Source organism: Mustela lutreola, chromosome 7 (assembly GCF_030435805.1).
Source record: "Mustela lutreola isolate mMusLut2 chromosome 7, mMusLut2.pri, whole genome shotgun sequence".
In the NCBI taxonomy this organism is placed as follows: domain Eukaryota; kingdom Metazoa; phylum Chordata; class Mammalia; order Carnivora; family Mustelidae; genus Mustela; species Mustela lutreola.
Genome location: NC_081296.1, coordinates 7,145,582 through 7,162,521, shown reverse-complemented (window position 1 = coordinate 7,162,521; position 16,940 = coordinate 7,145,582). Strand labels below are relative to the sequence as shown.

The 16,940-nt window shown below is 41.8% G+C and overlaps 1 protein-coding gene across 8 annotated transcripts in view; it reads right to left on the bottom strand.

Annotated features, from left to right (window-relative positions):
- Positions 1-16,940, bottom strand: part of CPEB1 (cytoplasmic polyadenylation element binding protein 1) — a 98,368-nt gene that overhangs the window by 26,876 nt on the left and 54,552 nt on the right. The window lies entirely within an intron of this gene.

Below are 16,940 nucleotides of genomic sequence, written 5' to 3'. Positions count from 1 at the left end.
GCTCCTATCCCCACCCAAACCTCTCAAGTGAGGATTTTGTACTCCTGACTACCCTCCTGCCCCTGGCAAAGGGAACCTGATCGCCGACTATATTCTTGCTGCCCACAGTCTAGTGTGGCCCGCCAGCAGCACCAGCATCGTGGGGGCTTGTTACAAATACAGAATCTCAATGCACCCCACCCCCAGACCCACAGAAAGGATCTACATTTTAACAAGATTCCCAGTTGATATGAACCCACGTGAAAGTCTGAGCGACACGATCTATGCCACTTCCACAACCTTCCCACCCAACCTAAGTTGACAGACCCAGGCCCAAGCAGCAACGCAGTTTGAGGGCATTGATGTGTAAGCGCATCCGGGCACTCCAGGATCGAAATACAACCTGACCTTCACTCCCAGCGTGCCCACTGAAGGCATCACCTCCAGCCTCATCCAGACATTCTCCATTCCATGGTTTCTTCCAGAAAAAGGTTTTTACCACCACTGCAGGATTCCTTCACTAGATCCTAAAAATCAGTGGAGCCCATACCCATTAAATGCTTAACACTACAGGCTGGGAAAAGTTAAATAGCTTTACACGTCTGATGGATCCTGCTTTGGCTCACAAGGTCTGCCACTGTGCGTTCTTGGCCAAGTTACTGAGCCATTCTGAGCCTCTTCTTATCTGCAACTGCAGCTCCCTTTCAGGATCGCATGAAGTGTCTGGTACACTGCCTGACACAAAGCGTTTTATCAGTGTTCTATTTTCAGTAGGGTGACTGTATAATTTATCATCCAAACCAAGGCATTTTTGAGAGAGAAAGGGGGCAGATTTTAATAACTATACCAGAACAAACATCCAATTTTAAAGTCAGTTACAGAGGGGTGCCTGGGTGGCTCAGTGGGTTAAAGCCTCTGCCTTTGGCTCAGGTCATGATCCCAGGGTCCTGGGATCGAGCCCCACATCAGGCTCTCTCTGCTCAGTGGGGAGCCTGCTTCCTCCTCTCTCTCTCTGCCTGCCTTTCTGCCTACTTGTGATCTCTGACTGTCAAATAAATAAATAAAATATTTAAAAAATAAAAAATAATAATAAAAAAATAGAGTCAGTTACAGTAACAAGAAGTACAGCATCGGGTAAACAGTTAACAATACCGCAGGTGATGTATGGGGACAGATGGCACCGCTACTTACCGTGGCAAGCACTGAGTATCATGGAGAACTGTCTGATCACTAGGCTGTACACCAGAAACTAACAGCACGCTCTAGGTTAGTGATACTTCAGTGAAAACAAACTCATACCCGGATAGCAGGCTTAAACAGAGACGGTGGGTGAACTGGCTTGCACGATCACTCCATCTGCAGCCAGTTGTGTTCAGAAACATTTTACTCAAAAGACTTCCTTTTTTTTTTTTTTTTTAAGTAATCCTTATACCCAGCGTTGAGCTCAAACTCATGACTCCAAGATCAAGAGTCACACACTGTACTGACTGTACCAGCCCGGGGCCCCTCCAGAAACCTTGTAGTCCTTTCCAATGGCTGCCTGATCCCATCTCTCCAACTTCCCATTCTGCTCCACCTCTTCCCTCTGTACTGAAAGAGAGCTGGAGAAGTACACTCCCAGCCACACTAACTCTAGGGAAGAGGTCTCAAAGGCTCATTTCACTGAGCAAAAGCTTTTCTTTGCTTCTCAAACTCATGGCAGATGCTGGGCAGGAACCTGCCCCTTTTTACTGGATGCCGGTCTTCATGATCTCTTGCTGAGCACCAGGTGGGCACTCTGATGTACTAAAGGCTGGTAACCAGTGCAAGATGAAGTGCAAATTCTCACTCTAAGGCAACCTTTTGAACAATCTCTCTCTTAAATGCTTTTTCCTACAAGTTTTCTTTATCCATACCTATACAAAGCTTCTGATTTAAGTTTCTTAATTTGGTTCAAAAATTTAAAGTCCTTTCTGGCAAGTTAGGGGAGTAAGACGAGAGCAGCGCCAGGTCCTCATTTGTGACACCATGAAGGCAGGAGCCATTGCCCAAGGGTTGATGGTGATTGCAAAAAGCTGGCTGAGGCCCATGGGAAGCCTGAGTTGGGTTCAGAGCAGATATCACAAGCTGATCCTAGGGAAAAGGAGACCTAATTTTGAGGAGGCAGGAGGGAAGAAGGTAAGCAAGGTAAACATGTTTGCATGAGTCGAGCCGTGGGAGAATGGAGGCTGGAATGTCAAAATGCTGCTCTGCCGAGCAACGAGGAATGCCTGTGAACTCAAACAGGAAACAATGTGCGAAAGGGCCCAAGAGGAGCCAGACGTCAGAGCTGGGAAGGCCGGAGATGAGAGGGAGAAGAGGGAGAACCGCTGGGGAGAAAGAAGATACGTACACCAATGGCATAAACAGACCACAACATGACCAGAACATGACAATTCTGTGCACTGATGGAACTTTTGGTAAAGGAACACAGAAAAATACCAACAGGTTAGCGGGCTGCTAGTGCACATTCCTTTAGTAACTGCACAATCACAACAATGCAAAAGTAAGATCTGTCCCCTCTTTTCTTTTCCCTCTTTTGGCCTTAAAGCAGCACATATAGTTTGTTCAGCAACCACACTGGAGCACTTTTACAAAAATCTCAACTTCATCCCCAGATTCCAGTCCCTGGAACAGGAGAGGACGACACTGGATCGTTTGTCCCCATTAGATTCTTTCAAATGACTAACTTTATAGTCAGCCGAGTCTACTTAAGTCAATGATTTATGGTTCTTAAGGTTTTAACAAGCCCATAAAGTAGCATTCCTAAGAATGTATTTCTAAAAAGACTGAAAGACAATTTTCTCACCCAAACATCCAGAAAGCCAAAATGATCTTGAAAATCCATTTTGGCAATTTAAAGAGAAAGAACAAACGTGCAAGGGGTCAGACATCTCAAGATCATTTCAACTCCTCTGTTTGCTCTACGTCCCTTAACCCTCGTAAGCCAGGGAGACTGTGGGCTTCTCCAGAGCAGGACTCCTCAAACTTTAAGGGGCACATGAAGGACAAGGGCATCTTTCTGGAACACAGATTCATATGCAGTGGGTCTGGGTCAAACCCAGAACTTGCAGTCCTAACACACTCCCAAATGATGTCAACACTCCCGGTATGCTGGCTACACTGAGGAACACAAGTTTAAAAGGGTTTTTCTGCCCCCAGATTGTCTCTTCCAGGTAACTCACCGCATTCTTACTCAACACCACTTTTTTCACCGTGTTCGCTCCACTAAACAAGTACCTTCAATGGCTCCCTGTGGCCTCTCAGATCAAAGCCAACCTTCAGGCCTAGGCTTACTTATTAACTTTCTCTTACACTATTCACCAAACATTAAAGGTTAAGCTTGAGTTAATCAGAACTCCCCGGAAGTTCACACTCGAGAGAATAATTTAATGCCAACCTGCGTGCTCATAGGTGAAACAAGTTTAGACAAGAGAGCATCCAGGACAGCTAAGACATTGAGGGAACACTTACAGAGGACTGTAGTTATACGTCCTATCACATTACAGATTAAGGTATTAAGGTAGGAAAGACGACAACTGACTTTTGATGCCCAACCATAAAAATGGGATCCTTGGCTTATTTTAGTCCTGAGTAATCTTCAATTAAAGTCCACAAATTATTTCCATGAAAATAAAAAGTGGTTTCTACAATATTCTTAAAATGAGTATTAACAATGTTTAGATTCTAAAGTGTCATGTACCATGTTCATATACTGAAAGATTAAATATTGTTAGAAAGCAAATTCTCACCCAATTGATCCACGTGGTCAATGCGAGCCCAACAATATACCTGGCCTTTGAGCAGTTCAGGGGGGACAGACCCTTCAACACACGGTGCTGGAGCCACCACATAACCACATGGGAAAGAAATCAACTTTGACCCCCCACCTCACATCATATATGAACATTAATTCAATGTGGATCAAAGAGACCTAAAAAAGTTAAAACTAAAACTTCTTTAAGGAAACACAGACTCTCTGTGACTTGGGGTGGGGGAATGGACAGAACCAAAGGTTTCTTACCAAGGACAAAGAAAGCAATGATCATTAGAAAAAACTTCAGGGGTGCCTGGGTGGCTCAGTCATTAAGCATCTGCCTTTAGCTCAGGTCATGATCTTAGGGTCCTAGGATGGAGCCCCGGGGACTCGGGCTCCCTGCTTGGTGGAGAGCTTCTCCCTCCCCCCATGCTCCTCTTCCTCTAGAGTTTGCTTCTTCCTCTGCCCCTCCCCCCACTCGCACTAAAAAAATCTTTAAAAAGTACTGAGGAAAAAACGTTTGATAAACTGAACTTATCAAAGTTAAAAACTTCTGTTCATCAAGACATCATTGAGAAAATAATCGGGCAAGCTACGAAATGGGAGGAAATATCCACAGATAAGATCTGGTAAGTGGCGTGTATGTAAAGTGTATAAAACCTTAACTCAAAAATGAAAGAAAAAAATATTTTTCAAAATATTGAAAAAGGGCAAAATATTGAAAAGGTATTTCACAAAGATATGCAACTGGTCAGCAAGCACTTGAAAAAGTACTCAACATCATTAGTCAAAGAAATGCAAACTGGACCACAGGAACTACTCCACACCCACCAGTCTGAAATGAGAAAGAACGGTTCCACATTCCGCCAGCATTCAGGGTGGCCGATTAAAACTTCCATGCATTATTACACGTGGTGCAATCGCTTTTGAAAAAGGTCTCGAATTTCTTACACAACTAAACAGAAGACGATTCTATGACCCAGCAATTCCACTCCTAGTTCTCCCAACCAAGAGGAATGAAAGTATGGGTTTACAAGCAGGTCTGTACTTGAACAGCCAGCAGTAGCCTTATTCCCAACCACCAAAACCTGGAGACAGACCAAGTGACCATTAACACAGGAATAAAATGTGTCACATGTAGTAGGACCCAGGGGTCAAAAGGAACAAGCTGATAGATGAAACACGGAGGAATCTTAATCACCAAAAGCAGCTTTCCATAAATGGAATTCTATCTAGGTACTCTTGTCTGAAGTTCTAGAACAGACAAAACTCACACATGGTAAAAAGAAATCTGGTGGTTGCTTCTGCGGGAGACCAAGTGGAGAGCAGAGGGAGCTAACGGGACCCTTTGTGAGGGGACGTAATACGGGCATTGTGATGGGAATGAGGCCGGCTGTGAGCGTCTGTAGGGATGCGTCTAGTGATCCATATGGGATCTGTGCATTTCACTCCGTAGACATTTTACCTCAAAAAACTGTAAATGAGGGGCGCCTGGGTGGCTCAGCGGGTTAAAGCCTCTGCCTTCGGCCTGGGTCATGATCCCAGGATCCTGGGATCGAGCCTCGCATCGGGCTCTCTGCTCAATGCAGAGCCTGCTTCTCTCTCTCTCTCTCTCTCTCTCTCTGCCTGCCTCTCTGCCTACTTGTGTTCTCTGTCAAATAAATAAATAAAATCTTTAAAAAAAAACTGTAAATGAATATTGAACATTACTTAATGACGTGCATACTGACGATTTAAGGGTGAATTATACCCACATCTGCAACTTATGAAAGTAGGACAAACTGATAAATGGTTAAAGGGATAGCTAAGTGGGTACGTGTTAAAGCAAACTGACAAAATGTTGACTGTAGACTCCAGACGGCGTGCAGGATGGGGTTCACTTCATAGCTCATTCAGCTTTTCTGTATGTCAGAAAACTTCATAATAAAATGTCGGGGGAAAATTAAGTCAGACTTTTTCTGACAAAAGGCAAGTCTGATTGAACTAATTGGTTTGACAATAAGAACTGACTTCGTTAGATTTTATGGTTGACATTTTCCGTAAGCACAGCAAGTTAGAATCTATAGACCCAAGGTTTTGACAGTACATACTTAAAGCAAGTGGTAAGATAAAAAGAATTTTAAGATACTTTCTTGGCAAAGATGTATTTTTAAAATTTTTAAAAAGATTTTATTTATTTATTTGACAGACAGAAAGGGGGGGGCACAGGCAGGGGGACTGGGAGAGGGAGAAGCAGGTTCCCTGCCAAGCAGGGACCCCGATGAGGAGTTCAAACCCAGGACACTGGGATCATGACCTGAGCCAAGGCAGATGCTTAAATGACTGAGCTACTCAGGCACCCCTTAAGCTAACAGTAATTTTCCCAATGTTTTTGGTAAACAAGGTCTTTAAGTTAAACAACGATAGATACAGGAGTTATCTAAAACCCGTATAAAGTACTCTCGGTACACTTTAAAAAAACTGAGAAATTCAGTAACTGTTAACTTAGGTAACAAATCTTTTCACAAATTAGATGGTTTCCAGTTCCTTCTCTGTCACAAATACGAAGGAGTGAATGGAACTGTCAGCATGTACAAGACTAAAAATAATGACAGATGTCTGATTTTTTGCATAGAACTCGAGGAGTTCAAACAACTCAGAGATGCTGCTCTAATAACTCCTTCATTTCCCATCTATTTATTTATGTGAATAAGTTTACTCAGAGCACAGATCTATAAAAACAAAAAATAGGAATATATTTGGTGTTGAAAACCCTGAGTCATTCCAGCAATAAGTGAATCATCCAAAATTACAAGGGTTTTGAAAATGTCTCATCTATCTCATTAAGAAGCACTTCCAACAAACAATTAAAGAAAATCTTGTGAAAATTTGTAACACTGAGATTGTCTTAATCAATTGTCCGAGCAAAGACCACAGCAATCCAGAACACTTACAGCCATTTAGTCACAGAAAATAATTTAAAACTTCAATTTATGTACTGTTTTTTTTTTTTCTTGCAGAGAAGTACAGCCTATGATCAACAAAAGACCCATAAATATAAAATATCACATTAGGATAAAATTCCATAGGAGAAGTAGACTAGAGATAGGACAAAAGGAGAAGAGGAACCGTGAAAAATATCCTACCATTAAAGAATGGGCTTATATATTTTTCAGATAGATAATAGGTATCAAATAGGTCTATTCCACCAGACACACTTTCACTTATGACATCAAATTACATATATGCAAGAAGTACGTTGTATTTTTTTAATTGTTTTATGGTAAACTATACATGAAATTTTACCATTCTAGCCATTTTTAAATATATAAGTCTTTTTTAAAAAAAAGATTTTATTTATTTGACGAGAGAGATCACAAGTAGGCAGAGAAGCAGGTAGAGAGAGAGAGGGAGGAAGCAGGCTCCCTGCGGAGTGGAGAGCCCGATGTGGGGCTCGATCCCAGGATCCAAAGATCATGACCTGAGCCGAAGCCAGAGGCTTTAACCCACTGAGCCACCCAGGCGCCCCTATACAATTCATTTTTAAATATACAATTCAAATTGCATTTTTGTGTAACCTGTCAACACTATGTATTGCCAGAAAGCTTTCATCTCAAATTGAAATTCAGTGCCTATTAAACACTAACTCCCCACAAGCCCCATCTCCAGTCCCTTGGTAACCACTTTCTGTCTCTATGAATTCAGCTACTTCAGGAACCTCCAAGAAGTAGACTCAGATATTATCTGTCCTTTGTGTCCGACTTAGTTCACTTTGTAGGATCTCCCAGGTTCATTCACATTGTAGCCTGTATCAGAATGTCCTTCCTTAGGCTGAATAATATCCCACTGTAGGTAGATACCTTCTGTTTACCCACTCAACTGTCAGACATTTGCATTAGTTCTACCTTTCGGCTACTGTGAATAGTACTGCTGTGAACACTGATGTACAAAAATGGGTTCAATTCCTTCACATATATACCTAGAAGTGGAACTGATGGCAATTCTACGTTTCAGTTTTATTTTTGGGAAACCCACACTACTTTTTACTCTGGCAGTACCACTTCACATTCAGCAGTGCACATGTGTTCTAAATGCCCCACATCCTCACCCACACTCCTCTCTCTTGTTTTGACAATGACCATCCTAGTGCGTGTGAATTGGTATCTCATTGTGGGTTATACTGGTTGTGGTGGTTTGTTTGTTTGTTTTAGATCAATGGGATGTATACAAACTCACATTTCAAGACTGCTGCTGCCCCATTCCTGAATCTCCTAGGCCATGTTTTTAAAAATCTCCCCCACACCAGGATTTTGTTTGAACTGTTTTTCTTCTTATGGCATCCAAGTGGTCCCTTTATTTTTATTTTATTTTTTTTAAGATTTTATTTATTTATTTGTCAGAGAGAGAGAGAGAACAAGAGCGAGCACAGGCAGAGTGGCAGGCAGAGTCAGAGGGAGAAGCAGGCTCCCTGCGGAGCAAGGAGCCCGATGTGGGACTCGATCCCAGGACGCTGGGATCATGACCTAAGCCGAAGGCAGCTTCTTAACCAACTGAGCCACCCAGGCGTCCCCAAGTGGTCCCTTTAGACAAAAGCCATCTTCCCGCAGGATTCTGCCTCACTGATCACAGTGATGATCCACAGGTGAACATGGGAGCCAACCTGGGCCAGAATAACCCATTCCTAGGAAGGAGTGAAGGCCAGTCCAGGTATGGACACAAATCACACCAAGCTAACTGGGAGTACTTTCTGAGATTTTTCTAATTAGATATAGTGGAGGAAGAACCATTTCCTAGCTTCAGGATGCTAGAGAATGTGAACATATCCCTTTCCTCAGATAAAAGGGCAACTGTGCAAAAGGAGAAAATGAAACCCACACTTGGGGAGAGGCTGCAAAGAGACAAGATCTTGTCCAGATTGAAAGCCCTGGATTTAGCATCCTTGCTTAGTTTTCTAGCCACTTCTTCCTCTCTGTGAGGTATATACCAAGAGCCTTCCAACACATCTCACATTTTGCTAAGGCTGGTTCTAATCAGTGTTTGATCATTTGCCAATAGGAGTGTTCTGCATAGTTCAGGCCCTTTAGCCAGAACTGACCAAACAAGTAATTACTTCCATTAGGATGAGAATTTCTGGGACAGAAGTCCCTAATGCCCCACCACCAGATGAGGGTCAGCCACAAAGAAAAGCAGGAAAGGGTCTAAAAGACCACTTGGTTCAATCTTTTCCACTAGAGAGCAAACAAGGCCCAGAGAAGACCAAAGTGACAAAGCTACTAAGTGGCAGAGGTGGGATCCAAATCCAGGGACAAAGCTGTTCTGCCTCCCTCCTACTCTGGGACACTTTCTTATGCCAGGTCTACACTCATGCATGTCCCAACTCAGGCTTGTTTCATCCATAAATTATTAGTGGATTCTCTTTTTTCCACTTAAGTGAACCTATCCCATCCTATCAAGGGTTCAATTCTTAACACTGGCTTCTCTCCTCTCTTATTATCGTCCCCCCAAGCTCTCAGTTTTTCAGCGAAATGTCAAGTTCACATTCTGGTGTTTTCAAGACTCCAATGCCACGTGCATGCGGCGTTTCTGAAAGCGACCACTTAAATTCTTCCCCGTGGAAAGCAAGAGAGGACTGCTGATTCAAGTCTAGCTCCACCTCGTCTATGGCTCCCGGTGGGGCAGCATCTGAAACAGAAGGTCTTGAAGACTCTGGTCCAGGGTCCTGGCCTACAGTATGCTGTCAGAGGCTGTGCCTGAGCTGTATGGAAAACTAGTGTGATCTAAACACAATCAAGTGTGAGGTTCTCCTGTTCAGATTTGGGGTTTGCACAAGTTCCTTAAACAGGATGCCAAGTTGGAGACCCCTTACAGTGCCAAACCACAGCAGATCTAGAGAACATAACAGCTATTTTTAAAAGGACTGGGTGCTTTCATATACTATGGAGAGACTAATCTGGTAAGTTTCTGAAAAGTGATCTGACAAGTCCACTTAAAGCTCTGAAAGATACTTATTAGATAAAGGATTTTACTTCAGAGATTTATTCTAGATCCAAGTAATCACAGATATAGCCAAAAGTTTTAACTTTAGGTACTTTCTACTAGTGTTTAAAACAGACACCTATGTAAGCAAATGATCTCCAATAATTTGAAATTCTTAACTTTTAAAACCATGAACAATTTAGCAGTCTGCTAAAGCCTACTGCTACCTTCTAAGAATAATGTTGTTAAATATGTAAAATAGTGATAATTTGGATTTTTTTTTTAAGATTTTATTTATTTGATGGGGCGCCTAGGTGGCTCAGTGGGTTAAAGCCTCTGGCTTTGGCTCAGGTCATGATCCCAGGGTCCTGGGATTAAGCCCCGCATCAGGCTCTCTGCACAGCAGGGAGCCTGCTTCCCTCTCTCTCTCTGCCTGCCTCTCTGCCTACTTGTGATCTCTGTCTGTCAAATAAATAAATAAAAATCTTTTAAAAAGTAAAAAATAAAAAAATAATTAAGAAGATTTTATTTATTTGAGAGAGAACGTGCAACTGGGGAGTGGTTTAGAGAGAGAGGGAAAAGTAGACTCTCTGCTGAGCGGGGAGCCTGACGCAGGACTCTATCCCAGAACCCCGGGATCGTGACCTGAGTTGAAGGCAGACGTTTAATGGATTGAGTCACCGAGGCATCCTGATTTTTTTTCCCCCAAACATTTTACTTACTTGAGGGGGAAACAAGGGGGCTCGGAGCAGAAGGAAAAGGACAAGCAGACTCCACACTGAGCGCAGTCCTGTCATTGAGCCAGATGCAGGGCTCACTCTCATAACCCTGAAATCACTACCTGAGCTGAAACCAAGAGTCAGACACTTAACCAACTGCCAGAGTATTAGGCCCTACTATTTTGTGATTTGCTGCCAATGTTTACAATAAAAATAAATGCTACATTTCAGGTAAACATTAGTGAAAATGAAGATCTATTCACCTAGATCCAAGTTCCTAGATTCCCTGAACTCTATTCACGGATCTGGGTTAAGAATTCCATATTATGTGTGTTTACACAGTAATATGCTATGTAACTTTAGAGACATATAAAAGACAATGACTTATAAAGAGACATATAAAATCAATGACGCTAAAAGATAAGAGAAAGAGCAAAATCACTACTAGTGTGTTCACAAAGCTTTCACTTTAATAAATATGTGTGTGTGTGTTAGAAAAATACTGGATACGCTAAAATGTTAGTTATCCCTCAGCAGTGGGACTACATAGGACTGTTTCCCCTTTGTCTGTTTTACAATGAGCATATTGAACAAGAAAAACATTGGTTATAAAACAGGGTAATGTAACTAGGATTTAATATCCCCTAAATAAACTCAAAAACTTTTCTAAAAATTTTTATAAAGAAAAATCGGTATTAGAAGATTTTAAATTTGACACTAGGAGTTTAACAATAATACAAAATTGGGATCATAATTTAAATACAGTAAGCCACAGAATATTAAAAATAGAAGGGGCTTTGGAACCCACTTAGTCCAGGCTCTTCACTTCACAGCAGAAACACCCTCCCTGCTGTGGATTCCAGCTTTAACCCCTGACCTCTGCACAGTTCCCTCTCCCCCCATAATTGTACTCACTACTTCTTCAGTCAAGAAGAAATAAGAAGACCTGCATTCAGAAGCTGCCATACACACAACACAGTGGGAGTTTTCCTCCCTGTGATCAAAACCATCAAGGCTTAGTTTTGAGCGGCAAAGCTCTGACATTCCAGCAGATGGGGATGGTACCACACAGACCAAGGATTTTAGAAATCATATTCGCTACTTCATAAAGCGAGAAAAAGAGCAGAATGCATGGACAGGCTCTAGAATAATCTGGTAAGGTACAATTCCTTCCACCAACTGGAGTCTCAGGATTGGTTCCCCCTCCCACTTTCTACCACAGCTCCTCTACACGGTACTCTTCTCCTCAAGTCCAAGCTCACCTGGAGCTGGGCTGAGAAAATCGGAGCATGAGGTTGACAGAATTGGACACAGTGAGGGACAGACACAAAGATGCCAGCATGGAGCTCCAGCTTGCTCTCCTCCATTCCACATCTGTGATCCCACCCTACAACAGGCCCTGGAGAAAAAACGAGCCCAGATCCACCTCAGGGAGGCACCGGCTCCCCTGCAGGCCTGACCCTCGCAGCCAGATGTCTCTCGCTTCCTAGAGCACCCTGTGAGCCCTGACTGTCCACGCACACCAGTACTTCAAGAGGCCTGCTCGGTAAGGTTTCTGTGATCCTCCTTCACCTCCACTGGTGACGTAATCTAAGTCCTATAATATCTAAGTCCTCTAATAAATCCTTAGTTCATTATGACCATTGTGGTTCTGCTTTCTGGTCAAACTCAGAGACTATCTCCTAAGAGGACAGTATATGGAGCAACAAAGTCATCCCCACAGTAAACAGTACAGCAAGAAATTTCACTTCGAGAGCCAAGGACATAAGCAAATTTGGACTGGCTGCCAGGCTCAAGAATCCAAAGGTGAAGCCAAGAGGATGGCTGGCACCCCCTGGCCTGCCAGTCAGACCCACATGCCTCCGGGACTGCTGTGTCACATTCAGAACACACTAGCCACATGGGGCTACTGACCTCTTAAAAAGTGGCTGTTCCAACTAGGGAAGTGAATTAACATTTTAATGAAAAAACTGGCAACTTGGGTCTCTTATTGGAACACTTTCAGTATGGTTCAGCACTGAAAGATATTAATCTACATTTTCAACTTTATATTTTATAAGAATTAAATACATAAACTATTTCAGATGAAAATTTGCAGGTCAAATCAAGATAGGCTGCCAGTGTGAAATATAATGCAGGTCATTAGAATAAACTGCATATACTCTTGCAATAAATTCATGTATCAAATGATGTTATACACCTAATACTAACACAATGTTATATGTCAAGTGTATCTCAATGAAAAACTTTAAACTATATATTCCCTGCATTTTGAATCATAAAACACCTCCTAATGTTTATATAAATCACATGTTGAATATTTCAGACTAAAATTATTAAAATGAAAAAGATAAGAACACATGGAGAAGGCATTAAATCCATTTTGTAAGTGTTGACACGGAAGCTCAAGCAAGGTGAAGCCCAGGTGGCCAGGGGGGCTCTCCGATGCCGACATGACATACCAGCACTCAGCGCAGACAGAATCTTCACGGGTCGGACAGACACTCCACATTTCGGACAGAAAAGGCAGTATCTCAAGAATAGACAAGCACAGGGTAGAAAGTAAAAGCTCACTCTCATTCCTGCAGCACTGTTTCATCCTCACTTCTAATCTCCTCTGATTAGTGGTTTAAAATAGATTTCTCTTATATCATTTTCTATGCATTTGTGAACACCTGTACCAACACTGCTGTTATCCAACTCCAAGTTGTGTCAATGTGTTAGGTTTAAAAAAAGTACTTAAGTGAGATTCTCATGTGTCAGGCACCAGCTAGTATGAGGAGGGAGGAAAAACAGCTCCGGCTCTTGCCTTTGTAGATTTGCAAGTCAGTGACTCTAGTGTGGAGCACAACCACAGCGAGCTGCCATGGGAGTGAAGAGAGGTAATGAACAACAGTACGCAAAGGAAATTCTGGGCCCCGGGGCTCCTGACTGCCTCAGTCAGTGGCGCATGCTGCTCCTGATACTCCTGATCTCAAGATTGTGAGTTTGAGCCCCAAGTTGGGTGTAAAGACTACTTAAAAATAAACGTTTAAAAAAAAAAAAAAGAGAAAGAAAGAAAAGAGGTTCCTGGCCCCATGGGGGAAGGTAGGTTAGGATTTCCCTGAGGAAGTATACTTTCCAAATATCGTGTCTAATTTACAACATCTCTATTAGATAGTTGAAGCACCATTTTCCTAATAGAAGAATTAAAAACAGCCAGTAGCTCTCAATTTTCAGTTCATAACCCCTGCCTACTTTCTCTGAGGATGAGATCTAGTCAGGTAGCCTTTCCTTTACATTAATAAGCTGGTATTATTTTCTTCTTCAAGGTTAAAATAATAAAACAAAACTCTAAAAAAAAATTCTGACTACATTTTCCCAAGCACTCAGTTAAGGTTAAAAGCACTTTAAACTGAGGCACTGTTTGCAGAGACCCTTACTTCTAAATATTAATTCCCTTTAAAAAAAAAAAAAGGCACATTAAATTTGTTCTCTCTCCTACTCTCTGAATTTTGGTCAGAACAAAAAGTTACGTAAGTTATATTTTGTCTGAAACAGACTGACTGCTGGTAAAAAAACAGGAACTCAACTGATGTGCCTAAGAATGAACACTTAGAATTAGCCAGTATTCCGTATTCTGGGGAAGAAGCGAAGGACAGAGGCTCAAGGTGAAGTCAAATACAAAACCGGACTCGCACACACACTCCTTCCTCCACAGGGACGGGGAGCTACACACGTGTGACTCGGGACAATCACTATTCTGGGCCATCATTAACATCTTGAAGAGTCAAAAGTGCCTGTGAGGAGTGTCTGACCGTCTAAGCCCATTTTAACACATTCTCCTCCCGGGATTTTACTCACAGGAACTAGGTAACAATGAATTAAAAAGCTACATGTTTTCTTTTAACATCACAACAAAGGAAGGAATCACAATGGTCTTTCAGGCAGTTTGGTTTATCCAGAGTTTCTGGTAGTGTTTGTACTCAAAGAGAAAAAGAAGGTCAGTAGGAAATTCAACAAGGGAAAAGACAAAAGACTAACACTGTTTAAAAAAAAGAAAAGAAAAAGAAAAAAAAGTTGTTCCATTTTAAAACAAATGGGAATTCAACTAAGAAGTCTGCTTACTGAGTGAAATCAGTCAAGCAGAGACAGTCAATTATCATATGGTTTCACCTACTTGTGGAGCATAAGGAATAACACGGAGGACATGGGAGATGGAGAGAAGTGTGCTGGGGAAATCGGAGGGGGAGACGAACCATGAGAGACTGTGGACTCCAAAAAACAAACCGAGGGTTTTGGAGGAGAGGGGGTTGGGAGGTTGGATGAGTCTGTGGTAGGAATTGTGGAGGGCACATATTGCATGGAGCACTGGGTGTGATGCAGAAACAATGAATTCTGGAACACTGAAAAGAAATTAAATAAATATTTTTTAAAAAGAATGGCTGCTTCTAAAGATTGGAGTTGAAATCCCATTTTTTTCCTGTATTATTTCTAATGGCTATTGGAAGTTTCTCTAGAAGCAGTGAGAGAATTATAACGTAACTGCAATTCTAATACTGTGGTATTAGGTCAGAATTTGGCCTTTCTTTATGCCATGTCCACATCTGCCTAATGGTAGAATAACCAAATAAAAAATGCAAGGTACATTCTTAATTTATTATGCACATTTCTGTTCAGTATGTATTTTGTACATAGTATCAGGAAGCAAGAGATATGCTGTAAATTTCTGCCTAGAAAGATATAGCTTATCAAAGAATTTTCCAATAAAAAAGTCTACTTACCAAATCAGAAAAGTTAAAGGTATAATATGCAGAGCTGAGGAGTCATTTTGATAATTTTCTTCTCTGCATAATACATAAGACAAGCATTCTCAAATTTCTGGAGGGACCATAAAAGGATAGCATTTCCATAAATCATAAGGAGCTTAAAAAATTAAAACTGTTCAACTAGTAATTGTATTGCTAAGAATCTCTAAGTAAATACTCATAAAGGCAGAGAAATGCCCACCTATAGAGAGGTTTATCACAAAGCTATTAATGTTGAGAAGCTGAAAATAACTATTTCGCTCATTAAGAGGTAGGAACTTAGCCATTAATATTCCTGTCTCCACACATGATGGAATAGAAAGCTTAAGTAGCTGGGGAAGGAGAATCAGCTACAGAAAGCAGAATTAGAACTGCATGGAAATGTCCAGAAGTACACAGAAAGGGATGAACAGTCTTCCAAACAACCCAAAAGTAGACCACAGGCAGGACATATAAACTGGCACTGAATTTTCCAAATCATCTCTACCAGACATAAATCACAATAAAACTCAGAAAATGGTTTTAAGAATTTAAAATCTGGGTAAGCTCTCTGACAAAGGAATTCACGATATATTGAGTTTTGAGAGAGCACGCGCGCGCGCACACACACACACACACACGCACACGCACACGGCGGGGAGGAGAGAGAGGGAGAGAATTTTAAGCAGCCTCCACGCCCAGTGCAAAGCCCAACATGGGGCTCAATCTCATGACCCTGATGATCATAACATGAGCTGAAATCAAAAGTCGATGCTCAACCAACTGAGCCACCCAGGCGCCCTGGAACTCATGACATATTTAAAAACAAAAAACAAAACAACAACTCACAGTGTTTTCAAATAAAAACGAGCTGTCTTTTAAGAAAAGAACTTGGTAAACCTTCTGGGATGCTCTTGGTCATGCGTATCAAGAGTCTTTTTGGGCTTATCTCCTATACAGATGTTAGCAGTCTAATTAGTATTTCTAGATTCTATCCTGAGAATGAGACATGGTCAGAGACTGTCCAACAGGGAAGTTCACTGCCACATTCAGAGTTAATGTCAGTAGTGTGCACAACTTCACCCGATCTTGGCCAAAAGACCAAGAAGTGATGTGCACAACTTCAAATAGGAAAGGAAAATATAACATGAGAATTATCTCCTTCCTCAAGTTCCCCAGCTTGGAGGTACCTTTAGAAGATTCTTTCATGTGCACAAAGCACATAAATGCATAGCTTTTAAAAAGTATACACACAGAGCCAAATGTACTATTTTACATCTTTCTTCAAATACTGTATTTTGGAGCCACTTTTTTTTTGTGGCAGGATAGTAGTCCATCGCATGAGCTTTTGCCACGTCTCCACTGATGGACATTTAGGTCTTTCCTAGTAGTTATTTCTTCTTCTACAAACAGTAAGGCAATATACATCCCTCTACATTTATTTTTAATTTCGTAGGCAAATATGCTTGACAAGTGCATTATTCCTCATGATCCACTATGTTTAAAATTGATAGATGTTGGCCAAAATTGCCCCAAGAGTAATTACAGTCTGAATTCCCAACTATACATGGACTACTTCTCCACACCCTTAACTTTACTTTGTATGAATCTAATTAGTACAAAAGAGAACCCCAGGGGCACCTGGGTGGCTCAGTGGGTTAGGGCCTCTGCCTTCGGCTTGGGTCATGATCCCAGGGTCCTGGGATCAAGCCCCACGTCGGGCTCTCTGCTTGGCAGGGAGCCGGC